The sequence below is a fragment of the Myiozetetes cayanensis genome, unplaced genomic scaffold (assembly GCF_022539395.1).
Source record: "Myiozetetes cayanensis isolate MyiCay16 unplaced genomic scaffold, myiCay2020 scf2-11, whole genome shotgun sequence".
NCBI classification, from domain to species: Eukaryota; Metazoa; Chordata; class Aves; order Passeriformes; family Tyrannidae; genus Myiozetetes; species Myiozetetes cayanensis.
Genome location: NW_026087411.1, coordinates 5,948,968 through 5,958,759, shown reverse-complemented (window position 1 = coordinate 5,958,759; position 9,792 = coordinate 5,948,968).

Below are 9,792 nucleotides of genomic sequence, written 5' to 3'. Positions count from 1 at the left end.
TTCAACTCAGACCATTCATTTAGCAGCAGAACAAAATGGTATTGTCTTCCATTTAACTAACTCACAAAGCACATTCCTATAATTATATCTATCTTAATAAGACAAACTGGGGATTTTAAAAAAAGGACTAATCTGCTCCTTGGACATAATTGGATTTCCTCTGCAAATATTAAGTTACAACAATAGCAGCAACTTTTATAATAAATTTACTTTTAAATGCTTTTCTTCATGTGAACTAGAGGAATATGTGTTGCCTGCCTAGAAATCCTTAGAAGGAAGAAGTGAGGAGCATATTCCAAGAACTCTCTTCCTCTTAAAAAAAAAAAAAAAAAATTAATATTAAGAAATTGGAAAGCCAGATTTGTAGGTGGTGGTAGAAAACTAGAATAAAATCATTAAACTTCAATTAGGAAATATTCCAATTTTTATCTTTTTATTGAAATATCTTAGGAAACTTTATCTATTTATCCGTAATAATGCCTAGCAAGCACTAACAATGGCTGGGAAAGGGTTAAATGCCGACAATCAGTGACCCAGCATTCCAACACAGGGCATGGCCTGGGAAATGGAACCAAATACCAAGCTGCACAATTCTCATTCAGGGGCATTTCCAAAGGAGTCTTTGCTTCAGAGACAGAGCCTGAGAGCCTGGTCCAGCAGGATGTCCTGCTGCCTGTGCAAGGCTGATCCGAGCTAAAAGGCCGGGTCTTCTCCAAACAAAGATGGAGACACGAATTCCGTTTGGGGCGATTTTTATTTCAGATTGAGAAGCTACACAGAGAGAGAACAAATATACATTTCCATGAGAGAACGGAAAAAGAGAGACAGTATCCCATTGTGTCACCCTCCTAACACAACAAACCATCCCAAGCTGAGCCCACGGGACTGTTTGCTCCCCAGGCACGCAGGGAGTTTTTACTCCAAAGAGTACACTACATTATAAACAACTTTAATATCTCCCCCAGGGTCACACAGCCCCAGACACAGCAATATGGTCTTCTTTTTGCATGTGTGCACCTACGTCTGTTCTTGGTAATAAAAGGCTGATACAGAGTCACACAGATGAAACCCACAGCTGTAAACGAGGAACAGTTACAGCTGTTGACAAGGATCAACACACCCACATGGCACAAACACTTCCTCAATGGAGTGGTTACTCTTAAGCATCAGGTTTTAACCTGAAGGCAGAAACATTTGTATCAGTGATACTGGACTGTACTGGAGCAGATGGCAGTGGATTTCAGAGTTCCTCTGTCTTTTTATTAAAGTAATTAATCACATGGTTTAGCGTATAAAAATACAAGAATCCTCCCTCCTAATTAGAGCGATTTGTGTTCTTGTAGAAATAAAAGCACACACACACACATACACACCTCAGGATTGCTGTCAAGAGAGCTTACAGGATAAAGAAAAGAAACCCACTTTCCTAGTCTCACACCAGGACATCATGTTCTCCCTCCTGTCTCCAGGGACAATGGAGTCTTTCAGCTTTGGTGCATAGTTATATTTGAAAGCCAAACAGCAACTTGGAATTTGTCCTGAAGGGAACCAGGACAAGGCACCTTTAAGGATAATAAGGCAGATTGCATACCTCTGCTGCAGAAGGGGACTCCACGTAGGCAGGGGTGGTCCTGCTATCCCTGAATCCAGAGGGATTAATCAAAACCTCATCAAAATCTTCACCCTCACCAAATGTGAGTGAGTCGGTCTCAGTTTGCTGTAACCAAGCAGCAGTTCAGAAGCAGCTCATGCCCCATGAGCAGAGGCACACTCAGCTATTTGTAGCGCTGCACGTGGTCTCCATCCCCTACAGCACAGGCTTTGTGGATGACCTGACACAAGTGCAGCCAGGATCGTCACAGAGAAAGAATGGAATACTCACGGATGGCAAACACATCACCTCCACATCGGTCTTCAGGGAAGAGACATCAACAGAGCATCTATTGTGGGGCAGAGCAGGGAGGCAGTCAGGGCTGGGCTACCTTGGTCACAATTATTTCACTTACTGAGTGTAAAATGCCATCAGTGTATTGCCTTAATGAAGCAGGGGTCTGTTCAGTCCAGACGTTCCTCTGAAGCTGAAACTACATCTTTGCCCCCTCATAAAAGGATGTGAAACAGTCTTTGTCCTCACATGGGACCAGAATATCTTTAAGTTTGATCTATGTACTCCAGGAGCCTGCTGGGATCTGGGCAGACTCCAAGGAGCATAAAAGACTCTGCAGGAGGGATACAGAGAAAGCAAACTGAACAAAAGACGAGGAAGTTTTCCTTCTGCATCAACACCAACCATCTAGAAAACACCTTTTTCTTGTTGGAGGCACCACATCATAAGAATACCATGAGCATGTCAAATGCCTCCAGTTATATCCAACAAGTTTTAAAAATGTTCCTTTACTGCTGCTTTACCAAATATAATCATCTTAAAAGGTCCAGACCAAACCCAAACCCCTATGCTGCTAAGGAGGTACCATCTCCATCATAAGTCCACAAGCCACCGAAAGCTCAGGAAATTACATCAACTGTACATCAGCCAAGTTCCTGGTCTGTCCTTTTTGTGGCATTCCTTCTGGTTCTTAACAAAGCTCTCATCCAAACCACTTAATATTTGGTGTATTTTTCATGGTTAAGCACAATTCTTTCTGTGGGAATGTAATCCAGGGGGATTCAGGCATGTGTAAACAGTTTCCTTGAGAGAAGATTTCCCTTAGAAATTTCTTTCTGCAACTTGTAGCTGCAATGAAGCTGCCCTGACATGCCATATGCAGTTTAGTTACTAAATACATGCTTGTCAAGGAAGGGTATTACTTTCTCAGTGTTGTTACCAGAAGGAGCTAATGAAAGCTATCCTAAGGAACGCCTAATACTGAATTTCTTGGTCTCTGTGGCTTAAAACCACACTGTTAACTTCGCATTACAACAGAGTTGGCTCAAAATTAATTTCCTCATGCTGGTTCCTGTTGGTGGCCCTGCCTGCCTTGCAAACAGCTTCTGTGACCTTGAGAGACAAGTATAAATGTTCTTGAGCAGGACTTTACATAAGATGAGCTGGCCTGCTGAAATGTCCACAGTCCTCACCTCCTGCTGGCACTGAGATCAGCTAAAATCCAAATGAGATTTCATAGTTGAAAAGAATGATATATCTGCTGACACTAAGATAGAATTTGGTAAGTAACCATACTGTCAATTCTTGAATGAAAGAGATTTTATTTTTCCTTTTCTATTCAAAACTCCTTACTAAATCAAAATATATATATAAAACCCTAGATGCTACCTTTTTTTAGGGAGATGATAGTTATTAGCTAACAATGAAGCTGGCCTCAGGATTCGGGATCTGCTCCTAGCCTGCTTGGCGACTCTTCACATGACTCAAGATGAGCATTCTTTCACCTTTTCCTGCATGCATTCACTTGTGCAGCTGTGAAATGGTGCCTGCTGGTCATAAATGCCTGCAAAGACCCCATGTGGAGAAGGAATTCCATGTTAACACTAACTTCCCAAGACAGGGCTCAGATGTGACAAGGAAGAGCTACAGGAGCCAAATAAGGCTCTTGATCACTTATTGTCAGGGTTAAAATATTCAGGAGCAACTGTCTTAACGTGTTGCCCTATGCCTGGAAAAAGTTTCAGATCATTTGTCAAACCCCCTTCCCTCCTGCCAGAGGCTGAAACAGCAAGTGAACATGGCTTTCATCAATATGCTCACACAGATAACAAGTTCGTCTTTGTCCTCGGAGAATAATGGCCACCATGCAGTTCTCTGAGGAGCATTTGTCCCAGCTATCCTGCAAGGAGGAATGTGGGTCAATCCCTGATCCAGAACTGTGCTGCTATTCCCCTGGTCATGGCTAGCAGCCAGGAGCAGCTTATCAGAGCTCCACGCTGGCTCACTGCATGCTTCCCTGTTGCTCAGTGACGATGCATTTCAGAAACATCAGCAATCATGCCTCTCCCTGCAAATCCTGGCCAGGCAGCAGGCAGGGATTTGCATTCTCTGCTACATGCCAGGCAAATGCCTGCAGTCTTTTTGATGCTATCTGTATCAAAATGCCAGGGGAAACATGCTTCCTTCAGGTCTTAACTTCTTTAGCCTCTTGCTTAGCCTGTTTTCTGTGATGCTCCCCCTGCAACCCTCCAGCTCTTCCTTCCTTTTCTCCACCTTTGTCACCCATACTGACAACAAGACAACTTGTTCTTTTAGTTGAAAAGCTCTTTCTTTCATTGAAACGAGACAGAAACTAAGCTGTCAAGACTTCCAGTTTAGATGTTGAATCCATGGTGATGTCTGTTAATTTATCTGAGCCTTAAGCTTTCATGGCACGTCAGGTGGAGATGGAAGGAGGCAGACAGAACAGGACACTGTGTCGTCCTTGACTAAGTCACATGCACTTTTTGAACTGCAGCTCACACTGACAGCAGCTCCTCACTTCCCCTGACTTAGCCCAGCACATGCATACACAGATCTCCTTTCCATCACAGTCATTTATCCTCCAGCACAATGCAACTCTGCATACTTCCATTATTTGATGCCTTTCAGATTTTTGAAAAGTTCATCATTATTTGAGATGTAGTGCTCTGTGTCTTAGGAGTGCTTTCCAAACGCTGCAACTCACTATCTTCCACACTACTGCCTGTGAGATACAGGTACATCTGTAAAGCTAATTTACAGAAAAGGAGGCACAGGTATAGGATTTATGTGACCTGGTTCCTCAGGATCAGTCAATACAGGCAGGCCTGTGAGTGATTATGAACTGCCAAGGCCCTGCTAAAATCAATGCAGATGTGACAATTTTGCCTTGGTGAGAGTTTGTCTTTTGGTCTTTTGACTTCATACCTGAGGCCCACTGCTCACTGCCTGTGGGGAGGTCAGGATTAAAAATGACGATTTCCAGCAGGAAAATGCTTTCCAGTGGCTGCAGAGACCTGCTGTCTTAGCAGAGGACCAGAGTGAAGATTTAGCCCAGACTGTTGACCAACACTGCAAAGCTTTGCAGAAAGAGGTGCTGGTTTTGTCCCTTTTGCAAGCTCTCGAGGACACAGCCTACAGCATATGATAGGGTGGTCAGTCAGTCACAGAGATGCCAGGGCCTTTGGCTTGGCTGAAAGAGGATCTGCTAAACACCTCAGCTTTCATTATTCTCGCTGTAAAATAAGGAGGAACCACAGAAAAACGAGTCTAAGAATGGCGACGCTGGGACAGGTCCACCTCTGGCACCAACCACAGCAAATGCCCAGGGAAGAGTTTAGCAACAGAGCAAGCACACAAAAAACCTTCCTGCCCCTCGTACTGTCCCCCCAAAACTCTTGCCACCTCCAGCTGCCTCTTCAGGCAGTAGCAGGGCTGCCCAGAAAAGACAAAGCAGAGATTGTTTCACCAGCAGATTTGGTACTTTGGCTGGCTCCACATCTCTGTTATGTCCACAGGACAGAGTCCTGTTTGTCACATCCCTGCAGGGAAGCCCTGGGATTGGCCCCGGGCTGCTCTCAACACAAAAGCCATCCTGATTGCAAGAGACATCTCCAGAAGTGTTTAAAGTCCATTGCAGTTACCGAGTTTTGTGGTGCAATTACCAAGACCCAGCTAAAGCTCAGTTCTGAGGAATAATGGGTCTTTACCGAAAATATCCCGATGGCAGCCAAGTGCTGGCACCCTCCATTGCTCACTACAACTTTTCAGGCATCTAAAGCCACATCTTGCAGCACAGAACAAGCACCTTTCTCAGTATGAGAGACAGATACCGCTCTGCAGTCTCAGAACAACTCTAAATTACTGAGGCTCACAAACCTCTGCTGAGCTACGGACAGGAGCAAGGCAGAATGCAAACTGGAGCCCTCAAAACTCTGTTCACTCTCCCATTTATTCCTGAGCCACTGCAACATAAGAACATAGGGTGTTCCAGGAAATAGGATGAGATCAGGCAATGATGGATAAAGCATGGAGTGAAAAGTCAAATCCTGGAGAAGAAATAAAAGATGGTTCAAAACAGTCAAAGAAACTTCACTGAAAAAAAAAAAAAAAGTGGAAGAACAAATGGCATCAGAGACAAAGTGGGAGTGCCTAAGCCAGAGGCTTCTAGAATCTTCTCCTCAATATTTCATAAAATCATACAATATGCTGAGTTGAAAGGGACCCATCAGGATCATCAAGTACAATTCCTGGCCCTACACAGAACACCCCAAGAATCACACCATGTGATTTTCATCTCTCTCAAAAGCAGTTTCCTGTACTAGAGGACAGGACATGAGGTGTTTGTAGCCTCCTTTTCTAAGAAGAGAACTTGTACCTTCCATTAAAAAAAACAAAACAAAAAAACTAAAATCAAATAGAAAAATTGTGTTTTCTAGATGGAATTTATTTCCTCTTGAAAGAAAAAGCAACTGACTAAAGGTTTCCAATTTACAGTCACATCAGGAGAACAGAAATATACGTCCAGCCAAGAGACGTTGGAGTTTAGTACCACACTGGCACCAGATTTGTGGAGTGCCTGGGTGAGAACAGAGCAGGTACTACCTGCATGGCTGCCGAGGACCTTCCCAGCTCCCTTTCCCTCCTGGAAAGAGGCTGCATGGAGACCTTGCACGGCAGGTCAAGAACAGAATCTAAAATGCACATCCCTCAACAGCCCTTTGATTTTTCTCCCAATGGCCTTACCTGAAGACCTCGACCACTTGAAGCAAATGGCGAAAGTCTTTTATCCCATCAGGCTTTCCATCAGGATTCATGTTCTTACAATGGCAGTCGTTGGAATGTGTTAGCATTTTTAACAGTCTGAGAGAGTTTAATATTGGATCTTGTACTCACTTGTACCGTAAGAAAAAAAAAAATCCAGGTAGAGAACCCTAGAAGATGCATTATGGCTATTGCGAGGAATGAGAACATCACAGAAAAATAAGAAATGTAAATTCTGACACAAATGACACAAAAAAGACCAAAAAAAGATGTTCTGACAAGCAGTAGTTACCCAGTATTCCTGCTTCCATGGATCCATCTTGTTGTGCACAAACAACAAAAGAACTGGCCAATTTGTAAGTCAGTTTGAAGTAGGGCTTCTCTAAGACTACAGATTTCTGGCAGGTTAAGAGCTGAATACTCATGGCTCCTATAAATCCTACGGCATCTGTTTGCAGGAGAAGAGTGTCAGATTTCCTGGATCAAATTCCTGCTATGAGAATGATTTGACCTCCTTAAAATCTGTCTGTTTTCACAAGCTTTACATGGGACTAGACATTCCCACCAAAGAAAACATGGCAATCCACTAGTAGGGACTGGGAGAGACGTTCAGCAAAGACTTTGAGTGGCTGCATTGCTACTGGAAATTACTAAGAGGACTCTGGGGTATTTGCTTTAATTTCCCATTTCCTGGGATCCTCCCACTAGACCAGGTTGCTCGAGGCCTTGGCTAACCTGGCTTTGAACACAGGCAGACTGGGGCACTCCCAACCTCCCTGGGCAACCTGTTCCAGTGTCTCACCACCCTCACAGTAAAAAATTTCATCCTAGTATCTAACCTAAACTTCCTCTCTTTCAGTTTGTACCCATTACTCCTTGTCCTGTCACTACAGCTCCTGACAGAGTCCCTCTCTGGCTTCCCAGTAGGTGCTCTTCACATACTGGAAGGTTGCTCTGAGGTCTCCACACAACCTTCCCTTCTCCTGGCTGAACAGCCCCAACTTTCTCAGCCTGTCTTTGTAGGGGAGGTGCTCCTCTGGACTTTGTGGCCCTCCCTGGACTTGCTCCAACAGTTCCATGTCCTTCCTTTGCTGGGGGCACCAGAACTGTACACAGTACTCCAGGAGGTCTCATAAGAGCAGAGGAGCTAAATGTCTAACAGGGGATAAAATGCAATTAACAGAATCCACCCCACAGGGAACAGCCACGATTTTCAGCTTCCTTGAGACATCCACACACTGCTTTAAAATCAAAGTATTTGGGGTTCCGGTGCATTCAGATTTTCCAAAGAGATACTTAGACTTAAAACTTTCATCTTGAGATGAAAGGAGTTGGGATGATTCTATTGCAAGGAAATGCAAAGTTCCAGTGGGGCTTGATCTGCTGGGCAAAGGATGTCCCTACAGAACTGTGTTTGTCTCCTTCCATTTTGAAGACGAGCCAAGGAATGACCAAATTTTGTGGACATGGTTATAAATAAACTGGTTGAAAAGAGACTCCACCTGCAGTTTCTCAGTGGGCTGACTAATCCTTTCCTACTTGGATTGTCTGCATAATTCTGCTGCACAAGATTAACCAGCCAGGCATGGCGCGCTCACTGCGTTCTCCCTCAGGGGTGGCCACATCTCATTCTGCAAAATTCATTTAAAAATCCCTTTACCAGGGAGGATGCTTTGCAAAAGAAGGCAGCTGATGCTATGAAATTGGTGTTGCCTCTTCCTAGTGCTGAAATCCTTCCAAGATAGCTTCCTCTAAAGCAAGAGAGGAGAAAGAAAAAGGGAGGCTTAGCATTACTTTATATCAAAGCTAAGTGTAAATATATACTGCTGAAGTAACAGTGTGGAGACTGACCATGTGCAATCTCTTGTTAAAGCAGCCAAGGGAAAACATCCACAAGTCCAGGCTAACTATTGGCATCCAAAATGCCAAGATAAATCAATAGGATATTTGGAATGAGTTTGCCAGACTTAGTTCAGGTGTGGGGTGCAAATTCAGGAAGAACATTGTACAGGAAAAAAGGTGGAGTGGGAATCTAGAAGCACTTGGCTCAGCCCCTAGCGAAGGTTGCCATCTGCCACTAAGCACTACCCTGGCCCAGCACCACCCAGAATTACTAAATGTAAACTGCTGCCAGAAGAACATTTATAGCAGGACCAAACTCCAAGTAGGAACAGGTAGGCAGCTGCTCCAGCACACAGAGATCACTGAACTACTTGGGGTTATAAACTCACCTCTTCTCCTTTCAAGCCAAGACTCAGACTTGCCTGTCATCAGTTCCCACATGATGTGTGTTCAGATTTTTTCCTCCCCTGCTCAATTTTGCTGGAAGAGGGATATGACCTAACTTGTTTGGACTGACCCATTAAATAAACATAAGCAGGACGTGGTGTGCTAGCAGAGGATCATCTGCGTTTTCATGAAGAGAGCTGACTTCTGAATTTAGTGATGTTGTCACAGGCAAGCCTCTTTCAGACTTATTTATGCTGGAACAGACTCTACGTTTTTTTCAGCCTCAGAGGGATTACTTTAACAAAATTTTTGTTTCCTCTAGATTTTTTCCTTAACACTTGGTTAGAGGAAAGGAGAAAACCAATCCTTGATCTGCATGAAGATCTCCTATGTTTGGTCCCGAAGTTTGGGAGTTACTCACCAAAAGGCTGGAAAGCTGCTATGAGCTGCAATGCTGTGGGGAACTGGAACAAGCCCCTATAAGCTATTAATTCAGATATGAAAAAAAAATTTAAAAAAAAAAGGAAAAAAAGCTATAAGGGCATATTTGACATTTCTAAGGGATCAGAGGAGAGGAGAGGAGAGGAGAAGAAGGGGAGTGGGAGAAAAATGTTGCTTCATATCATGATTGTAAGGGTTGGTAAGGCCAGAAAATAAATTTAGGCAACATTTTCACCCACTCTGGAGTTTCTAGACTGTTTTTCCATTCAAACAGCAGCAAAATAAGCACTCTAATTTTTCCCTACAGTAAGCACACACTGGGTTTGTCTGCCTCCCCCTCTCCAACCCATATGAGCCTTCTTGTTAAACCAGAAGTCTCAGTGGCAGTTTCCACAGACATGTATACATGTGTGTGCACATCCAACACATATACATGTACACATGTGAGCTAT